Source organism: Glycine soja, chromosome 11 (genome assembly GCF_004193775.1).
Source record: "Glycine soja cultivar W05 chromosome 11, ASM419377v2, whole genome shotgun sequence".
Classification (NCBI taxonomy): Eukaryota; Viridiplantae; Streptophyta; class Magnoliopsida; order Fabales; family Fabaceae; genus Glycine; species Glycine soja.
In genome coordinates, this window is record NC_041012.1 from 6720784 (window position 1) to 6733123 (window position 12340).

Sequence of the window (12340 nt, forward strand, 5' to 3'; positions counted from 1 at the left end):
ATAGTAATTAGTAATTACAACATGCATGCTTTAATAGTTGTTGACCTACAGAAGAAAGCATGCTTTTAATCGTCTTAGGAGTTGTATTCAATTAGGTTTTGAAAGGATTTTAAAAGACTTCTTTTTTGTAAAAAAGTCTTAAGGTATTTAATCAAGATTTTTAAATAATAGAAATAAGTCTTGTGATATTCAATTAAGACTATTAAGATTTTTTAAGAAATTCAATAAAATTTATTGGTATTCAATTAAGATTTTTTACAACTTAAAAGAAATCTTATGGTATTAAAAAAATATATAAATCTTGATGGATTCTTTCTTATGATGGATTTCAATGGATTTCATGAGACTTTTTATGAAAAAATTACACATTAAACAATTTCACTAAAACCCTTAAAATTTCATAAGACTTTCTTTCTTTTCTTGTAAATTGACATATTTTTCTTTTCCCATCACATACAATCCTTTATTGAAAGCGATAGATATTTATAATTTATTTTACTCTTTCTACCAATGGTCAATATGTCTTGAAACGTAAGATATGAGAGATTTTCCTAACTTTTTGAATTTGGAGGGCATCTTGACCAAGTGTTTATGCATATAAATGAACGTAAATATATATGAACATGATAAATATATAATTTTGAAATAAATATATAAATGAGATTTAAAATAATTGTTGGATATATTTTTTGTTTGGTGAGATCGTTATTATGAAAATGACTACAAATATTCATACTATTGACAGATATCGTGATATATAATTTTTATACAATTATCAGGATTAATGATTGAAGAGAAATGAACCTAGTGTACTTGTAAATATGTTAGGATAAATTAATTTGTTATGCAACAAGTTTATGATTTTTTTTGTATAAGATGAGTTTTATTTAAAGTGGTAGATGAATAAAATTTATGGATCTTTATTAATAATTTTGAATATTTTTTAAAAATTTATAGAATCCTTTAAAATCTTAAAAGTTGGTAATGTCCTTCAAATCTTATGAATTCATATTTTGTAAATTTATTAAAATATGAACTACAAAATCCTAATGTTAAAAGTTTAAAAAAAAAATATTAAAAATCATTACGTTCTTACAAAATCTTTTAAAATTCACAGGATTTTTTTATACTAAAATAGTCTTTTAAAATCATAATCTCATATATCCTCTATAGTGTGCTTGAATTAAATTCATGGTAAAAAATAATTAATTTTTTTATGGTGAAGGTAAGGTTGGCAACTTTCGGAGTAGTTTTCATTTTGCAAACCGAGTTTACAAAAGAAAGCTTGGTCTTGCTTGAATGGAAACTTGGTTTCAGGCAAAATATAAGTGTGCAAACATACATTTCAGGGGTAACAAAAAATGTTACAAAATTGAGTTTGAAACACTGCAAACAAGAATCTAAACTGAGTCATCAATTCTATCGATTCTTGGTAGGTCTCATTTAATTTTGAGAGTTACTTGAACTAATTAATATTCAATTCATTTATTGAAACAAATGATCTAACTTTTCGAATTGTGTTTATGCTATTATGGAAATATTATTGAATAAAAATTCAACTATGTAGAAAATTTACAATTTTGGCAAAAAAATATTTAAAAAAGTCTTACTGAAAAATTATAAATATTATTCTAAGAGGAAATATGTTTGCATTTATATAAACAATATCCACCACTTATTCTACATTTATTTGTGAATCTCAATCCATTGTAGACAAATCTTCTTAAAATATGTAGTGTTATGTAACAATCACTCATATATACTTGTTAAATCAATGAACCACAAGTCCCATGGAAAATTCATAAAATCATGTTTATAAATGACCTATCAATGAAAAACTACAAGCATGTGTACTAGATCCTGCTCTAATTGAGGCATCAAAATCTTCTGCAATCAAAAATTGAAGTGCACATATCTTTACCTTTATTTTTATTTTGTATTAACTGAGGCCCAAAACCCCCCTTTAAAACTTAACCACGATCAATGTCTTTTTCGCATGCTTTCTTTATACAATTGTTATGATGATGGATAAAAAACTGATGCATGATCAAGAAATAGATAAAGCTTGGAATGTGTGGTTGCTAAAAAAAAGAGTTGGTTTTAAAAATTTTGATATTAAATATTTCATTGTGGCAATGAGTTGAGTAGTGCTGAAACATAAATATAGAGGACTAGAATTTTTAAGAAAAAAAAAATATACAAGGCCAGCCTTGTTAGCCCCTAATTCTGATGCTGAATTCAAAGGAAACTAACTTCACATAGTGGTTGTAATTAAATTGGTTCGTACATGTGTCAAAAATATGTGAAAAAAATTGACAGTTGTTGGGCACCATGGTTGTAGGTTAATTTCATAGAGTCATACTCATGGTGCCAATTAGTACATGGCAACAAAGCAACAATGCATCAGCATCACCATATATTGATAATGATAATACATATATACAATGTCATGTCATATTAGGGACTGGGGCTCAATATAGGGGGTGACAGTGTTCCACTTGCGGATAGTATTGTTCAGTCAAGCTATAATTAATTATTTACACCAATTACACATAATTATTTTTTAGATAAAATAAAACTTTCAATTACGTATATATCTGAATTGTCTTACAGTTTTATTTATGATCAAGAAAAATTTATAAATATTTTTAAGAAGGTACCTATATTTAAAAAATATAGGTATCAATATATATTTGTTCGTTTTGTCTCAATCATGAACACCGGTGTAGCAAAGATTGTTCTGTCTCAAGTTTGATCAATTGTCTGGATTGTTCTACAGTCACATAAATTCTATCAATAATTGTAGTGCGATGGGATCTACTTCTGCATTCGGTACATTTTTTTTAGTAAATTATATTTGTATTTCTTATATATATATATATATATATATTTTAAATTGTATCTTATATTTTTTTATCCTATAATTTTTTTAATTATTTAACTCACATTACATCTAGACTTTTCTTTTCTAAACATCATTTAATAATTTAACAGAAACTAGACACATGTTAATTAGATGATTTTTAATGAAAATTTATGTTTAAAATATTCTTATCTTTTTTCTCTTAACTCCATAAAAGACATGATACCATTTTTAACCTGAAAATATTTTAACACTTTATTTTTTTTTCTCTAATTGGACATGAATTCAACTTTTTGTTGGAAGTGAATTCATCTTATTGGTATGCATGTGTTAATATCCTTCGATTTTTTAGTTCAATTTTTGTATGCGTGTTGGATCGTTTGGTTGCTGTGTTTTGTTGGACGTGTTTCCAACAATGCCTATTGATTGAATATGATCATTTGCTTCAAAGTTTAGTGTTTTGCTCTTTCATTTGTGTTTTTAACTCCTTTCTTTGGAATATTTATTTTTGACGACTAAGTATTTGATATAATGTCTCAATCAAGAGTGGTATCTTCTTTAAGTGTTAGCAATGATGAAATAAAAGTCAAATATTAAAAAAAAAATATTATTGTCTTAAGAAATGTCCATTCACAAGATCAATTAAGTATTTAACAAAGATGTTAGAGTAATTTCGTCTACTTACATATTTCAATTTACGTTACTTAACGACCAAAGGGGGTAAAAATAATGTAAAAAAAGAAAGTGATATCGAATGTAATTTGAGGGAAAAAAACACAGAAGGTGCGAATATAACAAAAATGTTAGAACAATCTCATTTGCTCATATATTTCAAATGTTAACATAAGAGGATTAAAATAATATAAAAAAGAAAAAAAATATCAGCTTGAGAAAAAATACGAATATAATTTACTTTGTTTTTTCCTTCTTCTTTATTATCCTAGGATTAAGTGCGTGCTTATATAGACATTAAATCGAAAGTAACAAAAGCAACTACGTAGTTAGGTATTTTGATGTTTTTGTATTAATATGTGTGTTTTTTCCATTCAATGTGATGGAAATATTTTTCCAAACACAACCTAAATTGTCTTTAATTGTTTTACCTTCACTATCCTTCTTGGATTGGAAATGGACTTAGTATACAAAAATCCGTAAAAATTTAAATTATTTATTTTTTGTTCTCCCTTTTGGTCCTCTACCTCACAGTCTCATATGGATAGTATTGTATATCTTTTTAGTCAATCTTTTAAAGAAAGATTCTAAAATAATTAACAAATTGGAAAAATTTGAAAATAAAAAGAAAATCCTTAATGGGCGTTCCATTATTTGCTAGCCAGTTAACAGTAACAGGCATGTTTCCCTCTCGATAAGTATGCTGAATCTTTAACAACCAAGAGAAGGAAAGGAAGTGTTGTTGAATTAATCTTGTGAATTAAGATCCATATTAGGAATAAAATAATTGTTGCTGTTAAAGATGAGGGTAATAGCTAACTGGGAATCAGACTCGCGTATCAGATTCCTAATTCCTTTTGCCCAAGCATGCAACAGATAAGGCATGGTACGTAGAAGCCACGTACAAACCTTGATATCCAACGATCCATTAACCCTGAACATCACGTATCAGAATCCTAATTAATTCCCAATTGAATCACTTTTAAGGAAAAATTTCATAATTATATATATATATATATATATATATATATATATATATATATATATATGTATATTATTTTACTACCCAATTGATTTGGTTTTGAAGAGGGCAAAACATTACTCAAGAACCTAAAAATATAACGCTGTCACATTAGTATTTGAAAGTAAGAATATTGTTTTAAAAAAAATTTATATGAAAGTGCAATTTGCCAATCACTAGGGTTAGACGACTAAAAGTGATTGTTCACTCAATTTTTAAATTTACTTATATATGTACAATGAATTCAATTTATGTTATATTGAATCAATTTTTAAACAATCTAATTTCATATAAATAAAAATCTTATAATTAGTTTGTTCAATTATTTTTGGCCTTGAATTAGATTTGCTCATGAATATCCCTAGTCAAATCCGAATAGCTCCTCCCCTCCAATATGGGAACCCCTGCCTATGTGACTCACTGAAGCCATTTTTTTTTTGTCCATGCAATTTTTGTTTTGTTTTGTTTTGATTCTTTATTCTTTCTTTTTTTTTTTTGAAAAATTCATCTGCCAGCAAATAATGTGGTATTTTATTTGTTAGATAGTTAATTAATAAAAATAGAGAACAAAAAACCACCAAAACAAAAATTAACGAGGGACAAACTAAAATTAACTCAACTTAACCTTCAAATGCAAAAATAGTTGTTATAAAACACTTTAAACATAAAATAATTTAAATTAATTATGATAACTTGTTTATGTCATGCACTTGGATTTGGATTGTCAATGATTTTTGCAAAATTATATCTATATATAATTTCTGCCATAAAAAAGTTATTCTACACTAAAAAATATTATAAATATATAGTGAATGGGAATTAATTAAGAAACTACGCCTAATGCATGTAGCAGATGCAGTTCATTTTATTGGTTGTCTACAGATCTTATTTGGTGATTCCTTTCTGTTTTATTTTTGTTTTCTGCTCTCAGAAGTCAAAATATGGTTCTCAATTTCTCATGCATATCCCCTAACGTGTCAGGTGCAATAATGCTGTTACTTATTAGATTCGACGAGGGTAAGTATTCTATTATTATTGGAGAACGTGCGTACGCTGTTCTTACATTATTAATAAAGTTTCAAGTTGGTATCCTTCACCAATCACGTGGTTGCGCATCTTCTTGACTAACGATTTGTTGGAAGGGTGAAGAAGTGCCAATAAGCAGAAAAGAGAATCTTAGGAAAAAATGGAGGAAGAGAAGGGAACATACATAGGTGTCAGTTTCAGCCCATACATTACTTTTTATGGGTAGTAAAGTCAAACAATAGATTAAAAAAATGAGTGAATGACTAATTTAATTGAGAACACATTCTTTCTAAACACATTTATTACTCACCAGCAAAAATGCAAGCACGATACCTTATGTATGTCCACATTTCTATTGCATTAAGATTAAGGTTAATATTAATCAAAGCAATTTAAAAAATAAGTAATGATTGAATTCATTAAAGCATTTTAAAAAATTATTAGATAAGTAATTTAAGAGAAAAAGATTAATTTAACTTAATAAAACTTGATAAAAATCGATTTGACATATGGTTCTATCTGTACATGAAGGTGCTATTGGTTCCATTTCTCCTTGATGAAATCCTCTTTTGACTTATAAAAAAAACTACCACTTTTTTGTGATGAGAGATGTGTTCCATAATATAGAGCATGCTTATATTTCCATGAAAAAACAAAGACACTATTAGACTTGAAAAAACCTTGTCCTAGTTTCTGGCATTGATTGAATCAAGTAAGTAAATGTTCTTTAGATTTTGTATTCTTTTTACTCTTTTTTTTTTCGGATTTTGTAGATTCAAATTTTGTATGCACCGCTCATTATATATGTTAATTTCTGGTTATAGATGGATTCTAAACTACAAATTGACATTTTGGAAAACATTGAGAAACTGGAAATTGAAGGGTGCAAGGCAATATTGTATTAAAGTACACATGCACCTGTTCTAGTTAAAAAAGAGGTCCATCAAAATTAGTTAGTTGTGTTTGGTTGAAAGCAACAAAAATAAGAGGAGATAGATTTTTTTTAAAACTTAAATTATGAGATAGATTATATATATATATATATATATAAGAGTTAACGCGATAGAGGCAGAGTGGTTTCAACCCAATACCATGTGGATCAAATTACGACTATGGCTCAAAGTCTTTTAATCCTTTATGATGGTTTCTATCAAAGGGAACATAATTGACGCCTAACTGAACCTTTCTCTAGTATCACGTGGCAAAATCCTCCCAATATTTGCTCCAATTAAATTCTGATGTTCTTTTATCAGTATAAAACAAATGAAATTAAAATCACAAATCAAATAATTATATAAAAATAAAAAATAAATACAGATTGATGAAACAACAATAATTTTACCATTTAAATTACCAATTTCAAATTTCCATTTTGGAACCATTTCCATAAACACAGTATGCATAAAGGGCACTGACTTTGAAGTTTGGAAAAACTCTAAGATCCCTGAATCTATATTTTCAAATTAGCTTTGTAGCTTGGCCCCAAGACTCGTTCTCACAACTCCATGTCTAACAACATCAATCAGAAGCTGCCTTTCGTAGGGTACCTTTATTTGTTGAAGTTTCATCTCATCCGTCAAAGCCTCATTTGTATCACATTTAGACAGACAAAGATTGAATTTCAGTAAATATTAATAAACAATAAATGTAGATGGTAGAGAAATAAAAAAATGGAAAATTGAAATAAAAATGAGCAAGAAGAAAAAGATTTGAAAGTAGCTTGCAATTGCAATGACAGGTTCATATTTATATTTCCTAGGTGATAACAAACTGCAAGTAGAAATGGAATGATTTTGCCAAAAAAATTTGACAATAATTCAGTGAGGATATGTTTTCTACCATCTGTGAATCTGTAATCATTGAAAATTTTTGTTGATATTTCAAATTTATAAATTATTAATGAAATGTTTGTTTAAATTTAACATGTACATGAGATTAAATAATTAAAAAAAAGAAAGAAATAATTCACTTAAAATAAGAGTGAACAAATTTACCATGTTCGAGAAGTTCATATTATTTCTTCATGTGAAAGCAAGAACCCTATAATGGAATGAACTTTAAATAAAAAATCTAGAAGAGGAGAGGTGAGACAAAGAACCCAAACTATGACCAATTATGATCAAAGAGTTTGGCAATAGTCGTGATTCTCGATTCTGCAATTTATTTCTATACTCTTTCTCTTTCTTAGTTTGTCCCCTTAAAAATGGCATGGCATGAATTACCTGCTGCATATTAGATCTGATTGATGACTTTTTTAAAGAAAATAAAAAATTGAGAGAAGAATCAATCAATTGTAAAAGTCACTAATAAACAATTTGTAAATAGGAAAGACCATATGTAACGCTGGTAGAGAGGTTTTTTTAATAGAAGATATAGTGCAGTTACTCTATAGAAAAATGGGATAAAAAATAAAGCATGCAGTTTGTCTTGCAATTTAGTTCAAGAGAAACTTACATCTATAAAATCACACTTGACTGCATGTCCATGCAAATAGAAGGCATGGAAATGACGTTTCACTTTTTTCTCTCTTCTCTTACGTACGTGACAAAATAACCCAAGACACCTACAGAAAAACACAACTAACAAAAGATACCGGGATTTCTTCTTATTCATTGTCCATAAAGTTTCCATTGTTGAATGTAATGTTCTCCATTTTCTGAAAAAATATCCACAAATGTAGAGAGAAATTGTGGTATCAAAACGACCTCGAGAACAATTTCAAGCCAAAACGGAAACAAAAAAAAGGCTTGAAATTGAAAAGATGAAAGAAAAAAAAATTAAGTGGAAAAATTTCAAATGAAAATTAACTTACCTTGAGTTAGGCAAATTATGATAACATAAAATAAAACTTACCTTGGGTTAGGAAATTAATTGGTATACACCTAAGTCAAGAATTCCAACACAAATAACATAAACAACTCATACAAATTAACAAATAAGATAAAGAAAAAAGATAGGAGTGAAACTTAAGCCTTTGTGCAAAGAGTCCACCGATATTCTCCCACAACTTGCCTCCCATTCATTGACCCATTGCTTAATTTTCTCCCTGTAATACCCAACTAAAAATTGTTAAGTAGTAAATCCATAAAATTAAACATTATATTGACAACAAAAAATAGGTGTAATACCCGTGTCCCGTGGTCATCTGACAATGAAAGTCTCCAAATCCATATGCCATGAATATCTTTTGCTAGGCCTGTTGAATTAAAACAATGCTTGGTAATAAACAAAGGAAACTGAAATTTGAGAGGTGTCTAAGAGTGAGTTGGGATGAAGATATGCAAAAATTGCAAATACATGGATAGAGTGAGAAAGACCCGTGGAAAAGAAGAGGATTTAAGCGTGAGAGAAAAAAAGACAACTTTAATTTAGTATCCGTTTTTTTATTTTAGCATCAAGAACCTGAATCCCCACGTAGCAGGGTGGGTAGTTACATTTGAAGTGGTCAATGGATAAAAAATAAAAATTTTGTAAACCACAATAAAAAATTGAAGGGTACTATAGTTGCCTTTGTTTTCCGTAACCTTCGAATATATCGTGTGCAGATATAAAGACAACTAAATGGTAAAAATGTCTTTAACAAAATATACACCAAATGAGGGTATTTCCATTATATATTGTTGTAGATTAATTGAGTGATATTTATCAAAATTTGTAATTTTTATAAATTTTAATTAATAGTAAAAAGTATGTTAGAAAAAACGTGTTAGAATGTGGGTTGTTGCATTTCTAAATTTAGTTTCGGAGTTGTACTAGTAAGTTAAATTATTCTCCATAATTAATAAATGAAAAAATAGTCTTTATATAGAATTGTAAATTTTTAATCAATTAAGTCTTAAAATTGTAATGATTATTTAAATAGGTCCCAAAAAAATGTATAGCAAAATTATCACTACAATTATAAATCATCAATTAGTTTAATCCTTTTATTATTAGTTAGATAGTGTTAGAAATGTTGAATTGACCCAGTGACAACTAACTAGGTACATATACACATTTGTGATGTCACAAGAATAAAAATGACCAGAACATTAATGGAATAATAATAAGTTTTTTTTCTTACCTATAATGACTATAAATAGGTATACATACATGTTTGTCATGTCAGGTAACAAAGATGAAAATAACCAAAATGTTGATAGAATAATAATAAGTTTTTGCCTAGCTAGGTTATATTTTTTTCTTTTCTTTTGCCGATTAGTTTCGCATTAATTTTTTTATTTATCTATTTAATATGTATGTTTCACGCAATTTAATTTAATTTAGATTTCTGGGATTATTGTGGTGGCTATTATTTAATATGCATATATTAGAAGACTAATGCAAATTAAACTAAATGGCCGTGGAAACAAAATCAAAACTAAATGATTGAAGGAAAGTATATATAGAAAATTATAAAATGCGACCAAAAAGCCAAGACATCATTGAGGTGGACAATCATTATGCATCCTTTGTCATCACTAATGTGACATATCATCATTCGATATATTATAAATTATTATTGTGAAGGTTTTTTTTTTTTTAAAAAAAAAACTTATACAAAATTGTTAGTTTTTACTTTTTAGTAAGCACTGATAAAAAAAAAAAAAACTTACTAAGCTCTTTTCATGTGATTTAGTATGATCATTCGGGTTACATGTATTTATTGATTTTTTTTGGACAACAAATAAATACAATTATATTAATAAGTAAGGGATCAACACAAACTATGTTGTTTCCCACTGCATGGCGAGTTTAAAATTAGAAAGAACCAACTGAATTAAATATACACCCCGACAAGAACGGGTTCAGCACACTAGTTATAATTTAAAAGCAAGATATGATGGCAGAGTAGTGTTCTGCCCCACTGACACTATGCCATAAGTGTCCCACAATTCCAATTAAATTATTTGCGCCAAGCATAGAAGGATGAACTTGATTGATTTAACCTAATGGTGAAAGACCTATTTGTCGTTAAGAAAAATGGTTGGTGGTTGGTTGTTGAGTCTTAGGACATGACATGATAGGCATCAATTCGGGCTTTAGTACCTTTGCAAATACAAAAGGGTCACTCCAATCTAATCACGTCGTGAAAGGTTACAACTTACATGAAACATTTTGGAGGGAGGGGCATGCGATTCTTCTCTTGAGCTTTCCAGATTTCTAGGACTAGGGTCCACCGTGTTTACTTTTCTAAACGAAAATTAAAATCAAGTTTGTGGCTTTTAAATTTCATTAATTTTACACATCAATACGACGATCCATGAGAACTGACAATTATACACACATATATATACTCCATATGTGTACTATACAAATACAAATATTAAATAAAAAAAATTGTGGCCTTTGGGCCTCCAGTTAAGCAAAAAAAAAAATGCAATTAATTTAAAATTAAAAACAACAACCTGTATTACTTTGAGAAAAAATATATCAAATGATTTAATTACTTATAAAATATACATTCTAATTTAATATATAAGAATGTAACAAATGAATGACGGGTCTTGTATATACACACACCCACACAAGAGAGAGAGGATTTTAATTTTTTGAAAGTAAGAGCAAGGAATTTTAATTATTTATTTTATTAAAATTTTCAAAATTAGAATGTAAAAGTCGTGTGATATTTTTAAGTGATTATATAATTTAAAAAACACGGTATTTTTTTTTAAATAACAGCTTATCTTGATCCTTCGTGTATATAAATGACAAACCTTAAAAAAATGTATGTGAATGACAAGATTTTTCTCATTTTTTTTATAGAAACTCTCTTTACTAGTATGTTTTTTTTATCCAATAAAAAAATCTTATATATCTGTATAAAAATGTGCATTATGTGTTTCACAATTATCTGTAAAAAAAAAAGTGTTTCACAATTAAAAGAAAGGTAGAGGCCCATAAAACAAAGGTATGGGAAAAAATGAATGATCACATTATGCCTTAAAAAATTCCTTTTTATTGAATATTATAAATACTTTGAACATGCATAACATTTTTGGAATGCGGGAAAGAAATATAGTCAAAAAATCATTTTTTTTTTAATTTTTATGTAATTAATGAGAAACAAACTGATGATCTTTTTAACTATTTTAACTGTAAACATAAATATTAATATAAAACAATTACTCATGTTATACTATGATATATATTACTACTATCTGTCTCTCTTTATGATAAATAAATATAATAAAATATATTATTATGATTTTCTCTGAATAAATTATATTTTCTTTAGAAATTTAGAAAAAATGTTGTATAAATTAAAAACAGTAATATGACAATAATTGTATAATCATTTATATATTAATAATTAAATATTTAGATTTTATTAAAATATAAAAACTGACTCTATAATCACTTATATAGTCAAAAGTCAAAACTGTAGAATCATTAAAATATGTTATTAATTAAGTATTTAAAAAATAATATTCAAATATTCCTACCATTAAAAACTATGAAAATATGATTAAAACATAAAAATATTTATAAATAACTTAAAGCAGTAATTACTTATGTTGCCAATAATTGTATAATCATTTCTATATTGTTAATTAAATATTTAAATTTTATTAAAATATAAAAATTGACTCTATAATCACTTATATAGTAAAAAGTCAAAACTGTAGAATTATTCAAATATGTTATTAATTTAAAAAATAATATAAAAATATTCCTACCATTAAAAACTATGAAAATATGATTAAAACATAACAATATTTATAAATAATTAAAATAGTAATTACTTATGTTGCATTAATATAGATTTTTGATTAAAT